Source organism: Pan troglodytes, chromosome 8 (genome assembly GCF_028858775.2).
Source record: "Pan troglodytes isolate AG18354 chromosome 8, NHGRI_mPanTro3-v2.0_pri, whole genome shotgun sequence".
Lineage (NCBI taxonomy): Eukaryota > Metazoa > Chordata > Mammalia > Primates > Hominidae > Pan > Pan troglodytes.
In genome coordinates, this window is record NC_072406.2 from 89,812,040 (window position 1) to 89,832,292 (window position 20,253).

Genomic DNA, 20,253 nt, shown 5'->3' on the forward strand with positions numbered 1-20,253 from the left:
GGTGTTGTGCTTATTTTAAACATATGGAAAATTAGCCATAATGCAAATAACACAGCAACAGCTGTGTTTTCATCTTCTTGGCTATTTTGACGTCACAGCCATCAAATACAAGCTCCAAAAAAGAGCGAACGATATTGTTCCCAGCAGCACATGCCAAAAGGCCACACACCTTCCCACGGGATGAAGGATTCCAGGGACATCTCTTTTTATAGGTGTGACTTCCCCTCTTTGCAGAGTAGCTATTTAGCAACTAGGGGGCAAAGCCAGGCAACTGAGACTTAGGAACAGAATTATATCAGAGAAATTGGCGACAACCTTTCTGGAGCGAAATCTAACAGTGTCTATTAATATTCTATATAGACATACACCTTTTGACTTAGGAATCCCGCTCTCTCAACACCAGCATGAAAGGCAACATATATGAGATGTAGTGGAGAAAGAAACCATACCCTGACAACAACCTGAAAGTCCATCAAAAGAGAATGATTGAAAAAATTATGGTACCTCTATACCGTGAAAATTCTGTAATTATATTTTAAAATGAGATCTATATCTACAGGAAGATATAGATCTCATCTCTCCTGCCTCAGGAGAGACGTTCAGGATGAAAAACGTAGTTATCAACAATGTATTGTATATTTCTAATGCATATTTCAAAGTAGCTAGAAGAGAAAGAATTTCAGATGTCCCCAACACATAGAAATGATAAATACTCAAGGTGATGGATACCCCAAATTCCCTGACTTGATCATTATACATTCCACACATGTAACAAATATCACACATACCCCATAAACAGGTAAAATATTATGTATCAATAAATAATAATAAATTGAAATTTAAAAAGAAAAGCAAGAGGCCGGGGACAGGAATGTAATAAGATCCCATTTTCATTAAACAACTGAAAAGCCATATACAAGGCTCACAAGGCCCTACCCAATCTGCCCTCCTCCAATTCCTTCCCCTCCTTCTGTGACTTCATTTCCTGCCTTTATTCCTGTCACATGCTCTGCTCTGTCCCATTGACAGGACACATTTCCAGGTACATTCTGCCCCAGGGCCTTTGCACTTACCCTTGGCCTCAGTGCTCCTTCCCCAGAAAGCCATATGGCTTTCTCCCAAGTTCCTTTTGGTCTCTGTGCAAAACTGACCTTCTCAGTGAATTCTACCCTGATCCCTCCTTTAAAATTACAAAACAGGGAGGAACTTTATCCTGTTTTATTTTTCTCCATAGCACTTATCATTGGCTGCATTCACTTCACTGTAAGATATTTTTGTTTTGTTTTGTTTTCATTTTTATTGAGACTGAGTCTCACTTTGCCGCCCAGGCTGGAGTGCAGTGGCGCGATCTCGGTTCACTGCAACCTCCGCCTCCCAGGTTCAAGTGATTCTCCTGCCTCAGCCTCCCCAGTAGCTGGATTACAGGTGTGTGCCACCACACCTGGCTAATTTTTGTATTTTTAGTAGAGATGGGGTTTCACCATGTTGGCCAGGCTGGTCTTGAATTCATGACCTCAAGTGATCCGCCCACCTTGGCCTCCCAAAGTGCTGGGATTACAGGCATGAGCCACTGCACCCGGCCCACTGTAAAATATTTTAATCCCCTGGACTGTCAGCTCCAAGAGGGCAAGGGTTTTTCCCTGTCTTGTTCCCTGTGGCATCCCCAGCACCTAGCACACGGTAAATATCCAGCAAATTTTTGCTGAATGAATGGAAAACCTGTTTGCCTATCTTGACCCGGGCCTGGGGAAATAAGTGGAAGGGTCCACCCTAGGCCCTAAGCACTTGGCCAGGAAATCTGCAGGAGAGGAGTGCATGGCATCCGAGAGCCATCAAACAGTAAATAAGAAAGACTTTCTTTTTCTCCATATTATGATTCCACCAGTTGCTGTGAACATATGCTATTTTTATAACTTTTGAACACACATTAAATAAAACAAAAAAGCAAAGATGTAAGTCAGACTCAGAGGAGCAGTGTGGAGGGGAGGGGAGACAACGCGAAGAGAGAGGGACCCAGGCCACGCCAAACAACCGCCTGGCTCTCTCCTCCCTCAGAAGAACCCATCCCTGCCCCGCATCCAGTGCAGCAAGCGTCCTGGGAAGGTCAGGCTGTGGCTCATGAAAGACACTATAGAGTAGATGCTAACCCAAATCCGAACACTCCCAGACTCTCCCTCCCACCCAGCTCAGCTGGTACTAGAGGCAGACAACGAAAAGCTGGCAGAACAAGACAAATGGTGGAGACAGTAAGGTCTGAAGAAGGTGGGGTGGGTAGAAAGCAGCAAAAAGGAATGAGGGTTGGTCCAGGGGGCCAGGCCCCAGCTCAGCCTCCTAGTCACTGAGTCAGCTTGGGCAAGGGTGCTCTAACCTCTGAGCCTCTGGTTCTTCCTCCCTAAAACTCAAAATAAAGGTATCTGCCTTGCCCCAGTGGGCTGGATGTATGCGATACTGCTTTATCATGCTGTACAAATATCATTAGAAAGAGAATCAGCGGCGTGGATGCCTCACTGGATAATGCAAAACCCCGCCCCACACAGAGCCTTGGTTTCCTCTATTGTGTTTTCCAATTACTTGCTGTTGGTCTATCAAAAATGCATTTAATATGCATTTTAATATCTGACCTTTGGCCACCTGGCTCAACTCTGTTGCTTCTAATAATTTATAGATTCAGAGTCTACGATTTCCTCCAGCCAGATGATCGCTGCACCAGAAAATAATGATGCCTTCATCTCTTCCTTTCCAAGACTTATGTCTCTATTGGTTTTCTCTTGTGGTATTGCACTGGCTCTGACCTAGGGTGCAAGGTTGAATAAGAGAGGTGATAGTGGGCGTTCTTGTCTTCTTTTTAACCTGAAGGGATTGCATCTCATGTCTATCTATCAGGAATAAGGTTTGCTAGAGATTTCAGTAGCTATCTGTCTTCAGATTAAGTAAGTTCCCACTGCGCAGAGTTGACGATGTGTGATCATGAAGCACCTACTGGATCATATTGAATGTCGTTTCAGCAATTAGAGAGATCATTACATGATTGTTCTCCTTTTTTTTAATAGAGGTCTGCGAAGCAAGGGGATGCCTCTACCCAATACTGCCTTTCAGGGTCAGGAGGAACAAGGCCTGGGACCCTGAAGATAACGACACCACTCCCACCTCAGCCGCCAGCCTGAGCCCCTGATGGTCCATCCTCCTGTGTGCCACCCCTCCTCTCCTCAACTCCGTAGCTCTCTGGGCCAATCTCCTTCACCTCCATCCTGAACTCTCACTAGTCCCTAAAATGCCACAGACTTGTCCCTGTGTGAAGTCACAAGAGAAAGCTCACTGCCAACCATCTCCATGTCACAAGAAGTCACCCTGAGCATACGCTGTGGGAAGCAGGCTGATTGCATCATTTTTTCAGGATGAGCAGTTCAGGATTCTGATGCAAAGACTCCACATCCACCTTGGCACATGCTAAGATTCACATGAAGCTATTCCAAAATGGAATAGGAAACCTAGGAGGCAGTGAGCTCCCTGCTACCAAAGATGAGAATGTCCCCATGACATTTGTTACAGAGGTATTTCTACAAAAGATGAAGAGTGACCCAGAGTCATCTGTAAAATGAAGGTAATCAGACCTATCAAAAGGTAATGGAGGAGGAGGAGGTGGCAGCCTAGTGGGGAGAGCAGGAGGTGGGATGGACTGACATTCCAAGCACCTGACATACACCTCCTCACTTAGTCCTCACAGCAGCCCCTGTAGCTATCAGGACACAGAGAAGTTGCTACAAAACACACACACAGAGGCCGGGCACAGTGGCTCATGCCTATAATTCCAGCACTTTGGGAGGCCAAGGCAGGCGGATCACCTGAGGTCGGCAGTTTGAGACCAGCCTGACCAACATGGAGAAACCCCATCTCTACTAAAAATACAAAATTAGCCAGGTTTGGTGGCACATGCCTGTAATCCCAGCTACTCAGGAGGCTGAGGCAGGAGAATCACTTGAACCCAGGAGGAGAGGTTGCGGTGAGCCGAGATCATGCCATTGCACTCCAGCCTGGGTGACAGAGCGAAACTCCATCTCAAACACACACACACACACATGCACACACACATATGCGCACATGCACACACACACATACACAGACACACCTTGTTCAAGGTCACATAGTCAGTAGGTGACAGCGCCCAGGCATGCACCAAGGGCTTCTGTTCCAGTCCTTAAGCTCACTCCACTCCACCACTCCCCCTCCCAGGCTCCAGGGTATGCTTGTCAAACTGCCTAACACAGTGACAGCCACATAATGGGCACTTAATGATTCTCCCCAGATTCAGATGGTCAGACATCCCTCCCACTGAGCAAAGTCAATTTTCTCATCTGCGAAGCAAAAGAGAGACTTCATCTTGGCCCTTCACAGGCAGGAAGGTCTGACTGCCTGGCTTTTACTTGCCACCTTTGCAAAATGTATTCAGAAACATGATCTCCTTTGAGCTTCACACCTCTAAGAGGCAGGGTCTCGGCAGAGAAGGTCACTGGGGCTCACGTGGGGAAGGTTCTGCCTGAGGTCCCATGCTGAACTAGCACACTCACATCCAGGGACATCAGCCACCTTTACTATCTCCACCCCAAAGCCTCATGAGTGAAAAGGACGGACGATCTCTAAGATGTCATGAAAATACGGAGATACAATTGAACCTATCTTCAAACCCAAATGTGTACCATTGACTAATGTGTGATGTCCACTCTCTAAATGGTGAAGTGAAGAAGCAGTCAGCATAAGATTCCGCCAATCAAGCACAAATAACACCATCGCCTTAGACTCGGACCATGTGATGACCTTTATACCCGTGGATTACATATTGACTCTCCTTTCATAATCTAGGCACCAAAATATCTGCTGGCAGCTTATTCCCATCAGCTGCAGGACAAAGTAGCTTCTGCATTTGGTTCCAAGACAGGAGTCAGCAGGACACTGGAGGCCACAGTCCAATCCCAATGGTCTGTTTATTGTCTGAGGTCATTACCATGGTGTCTCCCCTCCCCGGGCCCTGGTAAGCACCAAGGCCACTTTATTTGTCAGTGACTCAACCAGGAACCACATGGACTTCAAGGCAACCTCCTGGCCCTCAAGGACACAGAGTAGCTAAGCAAAGGATACAGCAAATTTTTTGGACCAAGAGCCAAAGCAGGTGGCGCAGACTCTGCTAATGATCAGATCCAGGCAGTACAGAGTTCTGAGCAAGGGATATAGCAGGAGTCCAGCTCCAGCTCCCTTGATTTCGAGAAGAGCCACACCACCTAAGAAACTTACCTTGCTCCTCATCAAAACTGCCCTATTCTAAATGGCACTGAGAATGAGACTGTCCTTTATACTTTTCACCATCCCAGTTGGTGGGAGGGGTCTTTTGAATGTATTCCCACTTGTGAGGGACACAAAACTCACCAATGCCTGACAGCAAAATCTGGGGGGCAGGCTTCCCAGGTCTTCCATGTCTGCCCTGGCACTGAAGCCTGGTTTGGGGGAGATGGGGATGCGCTTGTGATAATGCCAACTCTTCAGGTTCTGAGCACTCTCATGTCTGTCATAGAATAGGGTAGGGGTTCACTACTGTAGCATGACACGGGCTCAGAAAGGCCACCTATTGTATGAGCACATTTAGATGGAATGGCCACAAGGGGCAAATCCGTACAGACAGACAGCTGTCTGTCTGTCTGAGGCTGGGGAAGGAGGGGTGTGGGGAGTGACTGCTCATGGGTATGGGGTTTGTTTCTTTTAGGTTGATGAAAATGTTCTGGAATTAAATAATAGCAATGATTGCACAACTCTCTGTATATACCAAAAACCACTGCAAATGAGTAAATTTTATAGCATGTGAGTGATACCTCAATAAAGCTCGGTTTTTAAAATTTGATGGTGTAGAAGAATATGGAGGTAGCACACTAGGAGGTGCTTCCCTGCCCCACAAGCTGTCTGTCATTTGTCACCTGGGCACTGGGCACATATCAGTCCTACCTAGCAGCCCTTGCAATCATACCATAGGAGACCAGCACCCCACATGGGCATTTGTTCAGCCCTCCAGCAGCCCCTCCTGCCAGCCAACCACCCTCATCCCTCCCGTGGATTTCGGGGTTCTGAGTAACGAAAGCAGGCATGGGAACATTCTCAGAACATGTCCAGGGGACACCTCCGGGAATATGCATTCATCTCAGAGGGGAGCTGAGTGCTTATTTGACAAGCACAATGTAACCAAGCCAAGAATGGGGAAGGGTATGAAACAAGAGAGGCGGCCCTCTTCCTTCTCAGGGAAGCCGGGGCTGGCAGGAAGTGGGGCTGCAAGTCCAACAGCTGACACCATCGTCTATGTTCCTCTGAGCTGTGTGCAAGGAAGAGTACAGTCTGGGGCTGCAGGCATGACAGACTTCAGAGGGAAACAAATCAGGCATAAAAACTGCTAGAGGTTCCATTAGCAAGACAGAGCAAAAAATAGGATTCCCACATCCCCCTGGTGCCCTCAGGGCTCCTTGTACCACTAAAAATAAAGCAACAGGCAATGGCGTTTTTAATGCCAGCGTTCTCAGGACTTCCTGCAGAGTCAGGCTTGCACAGCTTCCTTCGGTCCCCCCACCCATCTCCACCCCCTCAGCCATGGATTTCTGCAGCACCAGGGGCCAGCAAGGAGCCCAGGACTGAATGAGACGCATCCGTGGATCATGAGGCTGAGATAGATTTCCCTCTGTTGTCCCACTTCAAGGATGCAGTCTGGAGCTTGCAATCCAAACAGGGAGACAGGTTCTGTGTCCCTTCAGGAGAACAGGGTCTGAGCATTTGTATCATAAGCAGGGAAGGAGAGGGACCTCAGATCCAGTCCATGATTGGACACACCTCCCTCTAACCTCTGGCATCCTGGCAGGCGTCTAGGAGAAGGAGTTAGAAGAGGAAACAGCTGGGGCCATAAGTCAGGCGAGTTCACACCCAACCACCTGCCCCATTACACAGCAGAAAGCACCTCCCTTACTCCTTCCACAGCCCACAGCCCACAACCCAGCCCCCAGGGCTGCCCAGTACTAGCTCTTGACAGAGGACTCTAGTCTCTCAGATCAAGAACAGCCCTCAGAAAGGCAATATGGCTCTCAGTGATTCTAAGTGCAGACACTGGCATTGGGCTGCCTGATTCAAATCCTGCCTCTGCCACTTGCTACATGTGTGGCCTTAGACAAGTTACTTAACCTCAGTTCCCCTACCTGCAACATGAGGTTAATGACATTTCCTGCCTCCAGGACTAATGTGAATTGCTCACAACGGTGCCTGACACATAAAGGTGTGTGATAAAGGCCAGATATTACTGGGGACCAACTAACACTGTCTTTCCTGGGGAGCCACTGGCATCTGAGGCTGGCGGCCTTCTCTTGATTCTCCAGGTTGCCCTGTGTGCAGCAGGATGCCAACTTGTCCTGGCCCCAAGGAAGTGAATGCTAGGAGTTGCTCCTCTAGTCTGGGTGACAATCAAATCAGTTCAGTGGTAGGGACAGGATTCAAACAAAGCTTTGTCTGACCCTAAGCCCATGGCTTTCACTACCATTCTACACTAAACTATCACCTGCAAAACCCACAGTGGGCATAAAAAGCCTCTTTTGTCAAGGACAGTGAGGGACATAGTAACAGAAACTGAAAGAGAAGAAAAAAAGAAGTCTCAAGAAAAAACAATCAGCAGGCATGATATTTATTTTAGTTTTTAAAAGTTGTTGGCCAGGCACAGTGGCTCACTTCTATAATCCCAGTACTTTGGGAGGCTGAGGCAGGAGGATCACTTGAGGCCAGCAGTTCAAGACCAGCCTGGGCAACAGAATGAGACCTCATTTCTACCCCCCCAAAAATTTATTTAATTAAAAAAAATTAGCTGGGCATGGTGATGTGCACCTATGTCGCTTGAACTCAGGAGGTGGAGGCTGCAGTGAGCTATGATTGCACCACTGCACTCCAGCCTGCACAACAGAGCAAAACCCCATCCCCCCCCCAAAAAAAGAGTTGCCTAATTCTTCATCTCAGATCCCTTTTAGAAAAACTTATGTCATATCCCATAAACCAGGCTATCATTCCTTCCTAAAGATTAGTAGACCTAAGTAGGCAACCAGAAAAACAACACATCCGTCTGAGGTCTCAGGCTCACCTGGAAATGCAGGTCCTGGCCTCCTTGCCTCCACCCTCCCCCACCCCTTCCTTGTCAGGCAGCTTGGGCCACCCACCATATGCCGCTGCAGCCCATAAAGACTCTGGAACATTTCAAAGGCCTTGGCCCCCATCAGGTGTGGCTCCAAAAAACACAGGGTCACCTATAAAAGGTTGAGCACAAGGAAACAGCCATAAAACCCGCAGTCCTAACAGCAGACACCCAGTGGCCAGAACAAAGCAGCCAGCTGCTGGGCTTTCCAGGAACCACAGAGGGACATCCCTCCCAAGGACCGCGCCCAGCCGCAGCCCAGGGGCACATGGCTGAAAGGTCCTCAGAGGCCACCTGGTAAGAAGGGCCCTGTGTTGGGTGCTTGCTAGCTGCCAGGGACTGTCCCAGATGCCCTCCTTGAAGAGGGTTAAGGAGGTAACACAGGAAAGAGCTGGCATGGTGCCTGCAGCCCTGAGGGCCTCTTAAAGAGACGCTTCATCTTTCCTGAGCTTCAAAGCACTCGGCAAGTGGGACGTGATTCCCATCTTTTAGGCAGCAAAACTGAGGCCCTGAGGAGTAACACAACTAGGAAGTGAGCTTCAAGCCAAGTCTGTCTGTTCATCTCATGCTTTCTCGCGGGCTCCTGGAGAGGTCAGATGATGGGCTGTCAGTGCTCAAAGGGGCCTGGAGACCTCCCAGCCCTCTGCTGGGTACCCTCCCTACACAGTGCAGCCAGGCTTCCAAGGCAGCCTCCCTCCTCTGCTGGGACAGTCGTCAGGGGTGTTTCAGAAGGAGCAAGCCCCGAGCAGCCTCCCCACACTCTGGCCCAGTTGGGGGAGGTGACAGGGTGCCATCTCCTGCTCCTTTTCTGGAAAGCTTTCCCACATCCCAGGCCAGGTCCTGTAGGCCCTCAGGCTGGCTGATACATGGCAATGACAACAGAAATGGCTCACACTTGGTAGGTGCTTCCTAACTGCCACATCCTTTACACGCAACTGCACAAATGCTCTACATCAGGGATGCCCATGTTATAGAAAACTGGGACTTATGGAGGATGTGCAACTTGCCCAAGGTCATGCAGCTATCAGCAGCCGAGCTGGAACTGAATCCATGGTCCTCACCATGCCACGCTACCCTGCTTCTGCCTGAACGCAAGCAGGTGCAGATAAGCCGCAACACCCATGACTATACCCACACACTACCATCTTCCCAGCCGCATGGCAGTGCTGCGGCCTGGACCCATGGCTCAGGCTCTGCCATCCACCCTTGGTGCAGCCCTCCAGCCTCCCAGACACCCCTGCATCAGCCTCTCTCTAGGTAACAGATAATACTGCTGAAAGACCAGGCTGGCTCTAAGTTTCGGGTCCCACTGTCCCACTGTCCTAAGTCCCACTCTGACCTGTGGGACTAAAAGGAGGGATGGGACAATCATTGCTGTACAAGCAGCTCCTCCAGAGAAATGCCCAGACCCAGAGCAGCAACCCCTCATGGCCCTCAAAAAGGCATCTTTGGCCAGGTACAGTGGCTCACACCTGTAATCCCAGTGCTTTGGGAGGCCAAGAGGGGAGGATCGCTTGAGGCTGGGAGTTCAAGACCCCATCTCTACAAAATAATTAAAAAATTAGCTGGGCACAGTAGTGCGCACCTGTAGTCCTAGCTACTTCAGAGGCTGATGTGGGAGGATCACTTGAGCCCAGGAGTTCAAGGCTGCAGTAAGTTATGACCATGCCACTGCACTCCAGCCTGGGCAACAGAGTGAGACTATCTCTTAAAGAAAAGAAAAAAGGCACCCCTTCCTAGAGTCCAAAAAGACGTCTGTATCTGGCAGTGCCCGTCTTCCTAAGTCCTTTCTGAGGGTCCTGAGCTGAGGGGAGCCAAGCACGCAGCTTCACTCCATCACTGGGTGGTCTTCTCTGGGAACTTGGAGTACTCCCTTCCTGTAGCAGGAAGAGCCACCAAGAGTTTATCGTGTTCAGTCCTTTTAGTCACCTAATGCCCACAGGCACCTTGACACCATACAAAGAACTCCTCTGGGGAAGCCAAAAACCCCAAAACCCTTGCAACCCTTGCACCCTCTGCAGCCAGCCCTTGGTAGTGGCCTTACTGTATTCTCCCTCTCCATGACTCAGTTTGCCTCCAATAAGCCCTGGGGCCTCAAGTTCAGACTCACCCAACCAGACAGATCAGAAGTGAGCCTCTGCCCTGACATCTTCAGGCACTCTTTTGTCAACTACTCACAAGGATTTATCAGATAGGAAGGGAAAAGGACAGAAAGAACTGTGGGATAAGGAAGGCTCTGAATGTCAGAAAAGGGTCTGAGTAGGATGATTTGAGACTGAAGAAGCTACGTGGTATCACTTAGGAGCAAGAAAGGAAAGATTAGGGCAGGTGAGGAGGATAATGGACAGTGGAGCCTGGCCAGTGCCAGCTGACGGACTAGACCGATCTTCCTACCTCTGCTTGCAAAAGGCATTGCTTCCTGCTTAGCATGCCTCACTGATTCCCATAAAAATGGCATTCATCTATATGCTGAGGTGGGCTGAATCATGGCCCTAGAAGATGTCCACGTCCTCATCCCTGGAATCTGTGACTGCGACCTTAACTGGCACAAGGGACTCTACAGACATAATTTAATTAAGGACCTTGAGATGAAGAGATTAGCCTGGATCATCCAGGTGGGCCCTAAATGCAATCACAAAGGTCCTTCAAAGAGGGAGGTAGAGGGAGATTTGACACAGAAGAGAAAGTAAGAGATGTGATGATGGAAACCGAGATGGAGCAATGTGCTTTGGATACGGAGGAGAAAGCCACAAGACTGGGGATGCAGGTGGCTACTGGAAGCTGCAAAAGGCAAGAAAAACGACTTGCCCCTCAGAGCCTCCAGAAGGAACCAGCCCTGCAGATGCTTTGACTTTAAAAGCCCAGGGAAACTGATTTCCGACTTCTCGCCTTCAGAACTGTAGGAGTGTATTTGTGTTATCTTAAGGCACTATGTTTGTGGTCGTTACAGCAGCAAGGGAAAACTGACACCCACACTCAGCCACTCGAGAGGTCCCTTCTCCTGCTCAACACTGCTAGCCATTAGGGGTTAAGTAATTCACAAAAGAGACCCATCCCTGCCTTCCTGTAACATATTGTCATCCTCTTTCCTCCATCCTCTTTCCTAGGGTCTCTGTGGCCTGGACTATGCTGCTTTCTGCCTAAGTCCTCCCCGTCCTTCCAGCTCTCATTCCTTCCATGAAGCTTTGTTCCAGCCTCAGAGTCTTCAAAGACACCATTCCTCTGCACGTCCCCCTGCACCCACCCCTGGCTAATGCCTCTTCATCCTGTAGATCTCATTTCTTTTTTTTGGAGACAGGGTCTCACTCTGTTGCCCAGGTAGGAGTGCAATGATACAATCTTGGTTCACTGCAACCTCCACCTCCCAGGCTCAAGCGATCATCCCATCTCAGCCTCAAGAGTAGCTGGGACTACGGGGATGTGCCACCATGCCTGGCTAATTTTTTGTATTTTTCATAGAGATGGAGTTTTGCCATGTTGCCCAGGCTGGTCTCAAACTCCTGGGCTCAAGCGATCCACCCGTCTTGACCTCTGAAAGTGCTGGGGTTACAGTCATGAGTCACCATGCCGGGCCTGTAGGTCTCATTTCTGCAGGGAAGCCTTCCCTGAGCCCCAGCCAAGGAGAGGATGCACCCCCCCACACACACGCATTATAGTCCATAGTCTCTCATCACACTCCTGACTGAAGTGTGCATATACGTGTGTAAGAGGGGATTATCTGTTCAATCTAGTCACTGATGATGGAATTGCTCAGACCTCTGAGGGCAGGGACCTTGGTTGTCCTGTTCACCAGTGAATCAACTCTCAGCCTGTTATAGACACTTGCATTGATCTCCCTCTGCCCAGAACTGCTTTATTTAACATCTCTATCAAAAAGAACCATTGCATAGACATTTTTCCAAGGAAGGCATACAAATGGCCCACAGGTATATAAAAAGGTGCTCAACATCACTAATCATCAGGGCTACACAATCAAAGCCACGATGAGTTATAACCTCACACCTGTTAAAATGGCTATTAGCAAAAAAAGAGAGAGAGAGAGAGCAAGTGCTGGTGTGGGTATAAAGAAAAGAGAACCCTGTTACACTGTTGGTGGGACTGTAAATTGATAAAGTCATTATGGAAAACAGTATGGAGGTTCCTCAGAAAAATAAAAAATAGAACTACCATATGATCCAGCAATCTCACTACTGGGTATATATCCAAAGGAAATGAAATCAGTATGTCAAAGAGATGTCTGCATTCCAATGTTCACGGCAGCATTATTCACAATAGCCAAGAAATCGAATCTACCTAAGTGCCCACCAACGGATGATGGATAAAGAAATTGTGGTACATGTACACAGTGGAACACTATTCAGCCTTTAAAAAAGAAGGATAGCCTGCCATTTCCAACAACATGGATGAACCTAGAGGACAGTATGTTAAGTGAAATAAGCCAGGGATAGGAAGACAAATACTACGTGATGTAATTTATATGTGGACTCTTAAAAAGTTGAGCTCATAGGAGCAGAAAGCAGAACAGTGGTTACCAGGGGCTGGGATGGGAGAGGAATGCTGGTCAAAGGGTACAAACTTTCAGTTAAACAGGAGGAATAAATTCAAGACATCTATTATTGTACATCATGGTGACAACAATTAATAACAATGTATTGTATTCTTGAAAACTGCTAAGAAAAGAGATTTTCAGTGTTCTCACCACAAAAAATAGGTATATGAGATAATACATACGATAATTAGCTCAATTCAGCCATTCCACAATGTATACATATTTCAAAACAACATGTTGTATACAATAAACAAGTACAATTTTTATTTATCCAGAGAAAATTTTAATAATAAGTGTTCATTTAAAAAAAATACAGCCGATTGGCACTCTCAGGCCTGCATCAGGAACAAGAGGAAGTCAGGGCTCAAGTTTCAAAAACACAGACTGAAAATAAAGCCCCAAACAGACTCAAGGATGGAACTCCCCACAGCCTGTCAGCAGTGGACAAAACCTTCCATAGCAGAAGCTGCAAGTAAAAGATGTCTGTGTGGGAGGAACCATTTAGAAAAAGCAGTAACAAGGCGATGAAAACAGAAACAAGGCGGCCAGTCACCCACCATCCCCAATTCGCCCAAAGGCCAGGCCACCCTGTTCCCACCCTGCACCAGCTGCTCCTCTGCCTGCGGCTTTCTGGCCCAAATCCTGTGTGGCCCTCACTTTCTCCTCAGTCCCGCCTCTGCCATGTGACCATCTCCTCCCCGAAAGAGGCTTCTCTGGCTACCCACCAAAGCAGCCCCTCTGACACACACAATCCCATCCCCTGTTCAGTGGTCTCATTGTGCCACTGTAAATTATCTCATTCATTGATTTACTGATGTGTTGATTATCTGCACCCCCCACCACACACACTCAAACCCAACCCAGACCTTTCTGTTGCAGTTTCCCAGGGCTTCAGACAGTCCTTGGCACATAGAGGGTGCCGGAGAATCCAGAATGACCCTCACTGTGCATATCCATAGCTGCCCTCACTGAGCCGCAGCCTCGGGCTGCCCCAAAAGGTAAGCGGAGTACAAGGATGGAGGCTCTCTCTCTCTAGCACAGAATCTCTTTCTTCCAGAGTCGGCCAGCGGTGCTGTCTCTTTCCTGCTGGGAAAGATAGGAATGGAGATTCCTTGAGGTCAGACACAGTAGATCCTAGTCAGAAACTCCCATTGGCTAAGTGAGAGAAGCCAGACACAAAAGGCCACATATTGTGTGATTCCACTTATATGAAGTGTCCAGATCAGGCACATCCAGAGAGCCCACACAAAGTAGACCAGCCAGGGACTGGGAGCAGAGGGAATAGGGAGTGACTGCTTAATGGTACGGGACTTCCTTTTGGGGTGATGAAAATGTAGATAATAATGATGGTTACACAACTTTGCGAATAAGCTAAAAAACTACCGAACTGTATGTACACTTTAAAGGAAGGAATTTTATCTCAATTAAAAAAACAAAAAAGCACTTATTGAAAAATGCCATGGAGTGGTTAGCAGAGCAAAGCTCTGGAGTCCAACTGTCCAGGCTCAATTCCTGGCTCAAGCCATGAGCTATGTGAACTGAGCCAAATTACTTGGCCTCTCTGTGCCTCTGCTTCCTTGTCTGTAAATGGGGGTGATAATCATGCCAATTTCACAGGGATGCTATGAGGATTAAATGCAACCACCCATGTGTAGGGGACTTTGGCTAACTCCTTTCCAAACTTCCACCTTCCTCATTCCTTGCAGACCTTGTTTTCCATTTGAGATCCATAAGGTTCTGAGGATACTGACAATAATCCCTGGCTTCAGCCAGTTCAGTCACAGCAACTCTCAGAACCTGTGCTAGGAATGCTGGTGCAAAGGTGATTTATTTCCTGACAAGGTTGAGCAGATCAGCATGTGCCCTCCAGAGCTGCAGCAGCCATGTGTGAACCCAGAGGCAAACCAGCCTCAGGACAAGGCCAACTGTAAGGAGAGCAGATTAGAGTGACAGAAAGAAACTGGGTCCATGGAGACATCATTGAGCCACTGGATCAAGGCTCATGTGAAGTCATCCACCTTTCCAACTATATGAGTCAATAGAGTCCCTTTAATGTTAAGCCCATTGAAGTGAGCATTTCTGCTACATGCAATCAAAAGCATTATCACTGATTCAGGTACGTAAAGTCCCTTTCAGGTACATAAAGCCCGGCACATAGCGAGTTCTTCATTAAGTGTGAGTTATTATCATTTTTTTTCCAAGCTTCTCTGCTGTTCCCCAAGGCCAGTGTTCACCCAGATGTCTAGATACAGAAACTGTTCTACTGGCTTATCTAGATCCAATCCTATGTCCCTGTAATGGCAAGCCACAGACAACTTTACCAAAAACCCTTGCTGTGTGCAAAATCAGTGCACACAGCAAGCATTCATGGGGCGAGGTACTGTGTGCTCAGACAAGACTAGGTACGCAGGGGACAGCACATCAGGGAAGGACAAGGCACTCTGATCATAAGTCCAAAGAGGAGTTTATAATCTAATCAGCAAGGCAAGATCAAGGTCCACAAAACAGTAAAGTATATATTTGACTAGTGACATGATTTAAGAAATGCAACAGTGCAAGCTAAAGGAGTCCAGAGAAGAAAGAGATGGGAATCCTGGTGGCATTCTGGTTTCTCCTGGCTCCCAATGCTCCCAACACATGGACCTAACCAGATCCAAAAACATCCTCCCAAGAACATATGGAGGCCACAGGACATCAGAGCCCAGCACCAGGCCTTGTTCCTGCAAATCCCAAAGATAATGTGCACATTTCATGGACATGGCCGAAGACCCAGGCACATTCTAGGTCATGGTCACGAAACTGGCTGAACTAGTCAAGAAGTCCTATCATCTTTTCTTCTCCCAATTTATTTTCTTCTTCCCTCTTTTTCTCCCAATGCAGTAAAAATGTGATGCATGAAACAATTATTCTTCAGAACTCAGGGGCAGGTGGGGAGCCTCAAATCCAGAGAAAGCAAAATGTAAATGATGCAAAAAGAGATCAAGATCCATGAATATTCATCTTCCTCTCCCTTCTGGTGGAAACTAGATTTGGAGGGGTTCATTGCGCTCCATTTCCTCTGAATTCCTAGGAGCGCTTGTGGTCGGCATCTCCTCATTCTGCCTGAAGACCACATGCAACTCATAGGGCTCTTGCCTCCAAGAACAGGCGGCTGCACAGGCGCATACATTGTACCAACCTGTACACCTTATGTCTGTGCATGCCCTACGTGTATGTTAGACTTCAATTTAAAAAAATGAAAGTCAAAAGACTGGTCAATTCCTTCTGGTCCTCAAGGCATATTTCCAATGTGGGGGTACCTTCCTCTCTTCACTTCACGGTGGAGGATGATTCTCTACTCTACCTCCTCACCTCCCTGACACACCTCCTTGCCCCAAAACAAAACAGTGAAAATGAACAATCCCCTCTAAGCCATTTGCTTATGGAAGACAAAGCTGGAGCTGACTCCTTTCTGGATTCTCTCTCCCTACTCCCCCCACCCCCACTGAGCACAGGCATGCAATAGATGTTCAATAACTGTTTATTTTGGGAATAAATTACAAATGGTATGGAACTATCTCACACACAATAAGTCTGTAAGTTCCTGGATGTCTGAGCTTGTCTTCTACCTCTTGGGATGCCTGTGTGGCCCTCCCCAAAACCCCACCACCAGGTGATTTCTTAACCTCTATGAGTCTCAGCTCCTGAACCACACTTGTCCTTCAGGGTAACTGTGAGAATTTTACCAGCTAAGATGTAAAGTGGCCAGCTCAGAATGTGATATATTGTAAGCCCTCAATAAATAGTAGCTCCCTGGACCCAACCTTCCCCCACAACCTTCCCCAGTTGCAGCACAGAGTTTAAAACCTCCCAGGAGCCCCATAAACTGTGGCCGACCAGGACTGACCAGCTTCAGCTCTGGGTGCTCTGTGCCTCTCTCCAATACACACAGTGCCTCATTAAAGAACTCAAAGCTTATCTGGCCCAAAAGCAATGCTTTTATCTAAAATCAGACCACATGGGCAACAAGTGAAGCAGGAAGCCTATCAAGGCATTTGGGCCAACTGGTTTTGGCTGCCAAGGGAGCCCTCCTTATAGGAGGCGGTTCAGACCGCAGGCCGGCTCACATACAACACTGGTGTACACGGAGGGGTTAATTAGCAGTAAACAGATGCCATGATTCACCTCTGTGCTGTTATTTCCCCGTGTGCAGCTAAAACTATAATCACTCTGTTCTCTGACAGGATGTTTGCGTTCAAGCTAAAACTGCCTCCTCTATCCAACTTGCTGCAATTCAGTTCAGCACAGGGCAATGAGGAACTTGGCTCCTCTCACGATAGCTGGTGGCTGGCCTGACAGAGGCCCCTTCAGACAGGGAAGGAAAGAGGAGATGGATGGGGTAGAGAAGAAAAAAATGAATTTGTCATTTTATCAAACACAGGTGAAGGCTGTCTGCTGGTGGGAACTGCTCCTCAACACTTACACCCACAGAGCTCACAAAATACCCTTTCTTCTGGGGCAGTCAGGCATGAGAGGCTTCAGGAGCCCTGTGACAAGTCATTGGCATGAAGGAGTTGAGGCAAATTTGCAGGCCAATGCCTGGGTCACACCCTCCCTACCACTGCCCAGGCCTGGGTGGGTGTCTCGTCTACTTGGAGCCTGGGACCTGGTGAAGGTGGCCTGAAAGGCTCAACCTCAGCTTCCAGGAAAAATTAAATACCCTGAGAGAACCAGACAACAAAGAGATTCAGTGCCCAAAATATAAATGTAACCAGTGTGGAGTATTAGTCAATTCATCAGCAAGAGGTTACTGAATGCTCGTTTGTTCATTCATTCCCCCACCATCTACCAAATGCCCACCAGAGACATGCCACGTGTTTGGTGCTGGGAATACAGAGAGAAATGAAGAAGATGTATGTCCTGTCTCAGTGGCCCACAGACCAGAGTGTGCCAAATCCTGAAGGATCCAGTTAGGAGCTTACAATCTAGCTGGAAAGCTAAAGAAGGGAAGCCATGTGGAATTCTCCGGGGCTCATCGCCATCCCTCACCTAACCAGTGCTTTGTGTAAGATAGACTCAAAGGTGAGCTTGAATAAATTGACTTCTGCTAAATGCCATTATTCTACCTGGATACATCACAAAAATGGGAGCCATTACCTACTGAGTATTTTTCATGTGCTAGGTGGAACTTTCTCTGTGGTCTTCACCCTACATGTAATGGAAACTGAGGCATGAGGAGGGTAGACAACTTGCCCAAGACCACACAGGGGAGGCAAGAGAGGAACCCAGGTCCTTGCACCCCAACCCCATGCCCTTTCCACCTCACTGCATGAGCAGAGGAAGGAGCCCCCTTGTCCATCCCTCACCCAGCCCCGGCTCAGCTTGGGCTCCCCCAAGCAAGCACCACATGACTGACACTCTTGGAATCCTCTTCATAAACTGGCCCAGGTATGGGAAAAGTTGCCAATGAGCAACATATTTGCTTAACCAAATGCCTGTGGCAGAATAAGCTTGAGATAAGAGGGAGTGTGAAGTGGAAAGAAGACCCGGAAGTCTTCTTGAAGGAACTCGGTGTACAGAAAGATGTTTTGGGTGCCTCAGAACACATAATCCCTGATAGAGGAAAGAGTCTGGAGACGAATACCAGATGTTAAGCAACCTTAACACAGGCGCCTGGCCTGCCTCAGCCTATCAGAGTAGCACAGGTTCCTAAACAGGGGAAAGTGCCAACTAAAAAGCCCACCAGGCAGGAGGGCTGGGTCTGGAGCCTGGCCTTTCTTCTTTGTTCAGAGCCCAAAAGGTGCCTCTGGTCCATTCACCACTCACCAGGCCCCAGAGCAGCCCCAGGATCACCAGATGGGTCCACCAGGTCCGTCCTGCTCTGGCTACCAGGCTTCTAAGCCTCTTTTCAGACCCTCAGCCTTCTGGGAGAAGCCATTCCATGCCCTCCAGCACTTTCCACCCCTTCTGTTCCTTTTGACATCATCTCCAACTGCCTGAGGCTGCAGAAGGTGGGTGGTGTAGGGGCAGAACAGGCAGGAGCACAATCACAATTCTTATAAAAATGCAAGGGACTGCTGGAGCCACCAGGGACCCTCAGAATGGCCTCATCCAATCCTCCGTTTTACAGGTGGCAAACTGAGGCCTCGCCCCTGAGTTAACCCTTTCAATGCCTGACATCTCGTACTGCAAAATTCTTCCTTTCCTCTCTCTCCATTCCCCTCTCCCTCGTCCTTCCTATAGTGGTATGGGGGTGTGCCGTGGGCGATGAGAGGCAGAGGGAAGGGAGCGTTTCTCACCCCATTTTCCTCCCACCCTACTTTCTGCCTCCATCTTTAGCACCACCTCACTGTCCGTCTTGGTGCTCACTGTTGGCCCCTGGCTACCCTGCCCCTTCCAGTGGTCTCCTGTCCCTCAGTTCAGCACAATCCTGGTTATATTGACAAAGGAGAGGGATCTAAAATAAAGACCAACTTCATCATAACAGGGCCATTTATTGAGCACTTACAAGATGCTAAATGCTATTATACTCACAAAACCTTTACGTGGCTGGTATTTTTAGTATTCACAGTTTACCAATGAAGAAAGTGAGCTTTGCAAGGTTAAGTAAATTGGCCACAACCACCAAGCTAATGCAAGGTAGAGCCAGGACTCAAACCCGCCTTTGACCAATTCCAAACTAGGCTAAGAGGCTCACAAGACTGAATTTAAGAGACCAAAATGAACATTCAAAATGTTGCACTGTGGATGCAAAGATGCAAGGCACAGAGTCCTAGGCTTCAGAGATGCTACATTCCAGCAGGGGTGGACATTCCACAGGCGTGCAACCCAACCTGGATGGACTAGAGTGGAGACTTACCAGAAACAGAGTGACCAATGACCTAGGAGGTTATTGTCAATGCCCACATTAGGGGAAAATGTCACAGTCTCCCAAAGATGACCAAATGAAAGTAACAATAATAACTAACACTTTCCTAGCCCTTGGTTTGCAGCAAGTGCTACCCTCAGCATTTAACTCATGATCCTCCCAACAACCCCAGGCAGCAGGAGGATAATGTGGGGTGACATCTCCCAGCATTTGAAAGTCAATTTGAAGACCGGGTGCAGTGGCACATGCCTGTAATCCCAGCACTTTGGGAGGCTGAGGCGGGTGGATCACTTGAGATCAGGAGTTCGAGACCAGCCTGGCCAACATGGTGAAACCCCGTCTCTACTAAAAATACAGAAATTAGCCGGACATGGTGGTGTGCACCTGTAATCCCAGCTACTCGGGAGGCTGAGGCAAGAGAATCACTTGAACCTGATAGGTGGAGGTTGCAGTGAGCTGAGATTGCACCACTGCACTCCAGTCTGGGCACGAGAGTGAGGCTCCATCTCAAAAAAAAAAAAAAAGCCAATTTCATACTAGGAACTGTTTGAGGGCGTTTTCAGTATTATTTTATTCCCACTTTCCAAGTGAGTGAACTGAGGCATGGAGAGCTGAAGTGGCTTGCCCAAGGTCCAAAGGTCAGCAAGCAACACAACTATGATT

General features: G+C 48.2%; 1 protein-coding gene across 44 annotated transcripts in view; it reads right to left on the minus strand.

Moving 5' to 3' along the window:
• Positions 1 to 20,253, minus strand: part of KCNMA1 (potassium calcium-activated channel subfamily M alpha 1) — a 764,605-nt gene that overhangs the window by 723,479 nt on the left and 20,873 nt on the right. The gene's annotated exons all lie outside the window — the stretch shown is intronic.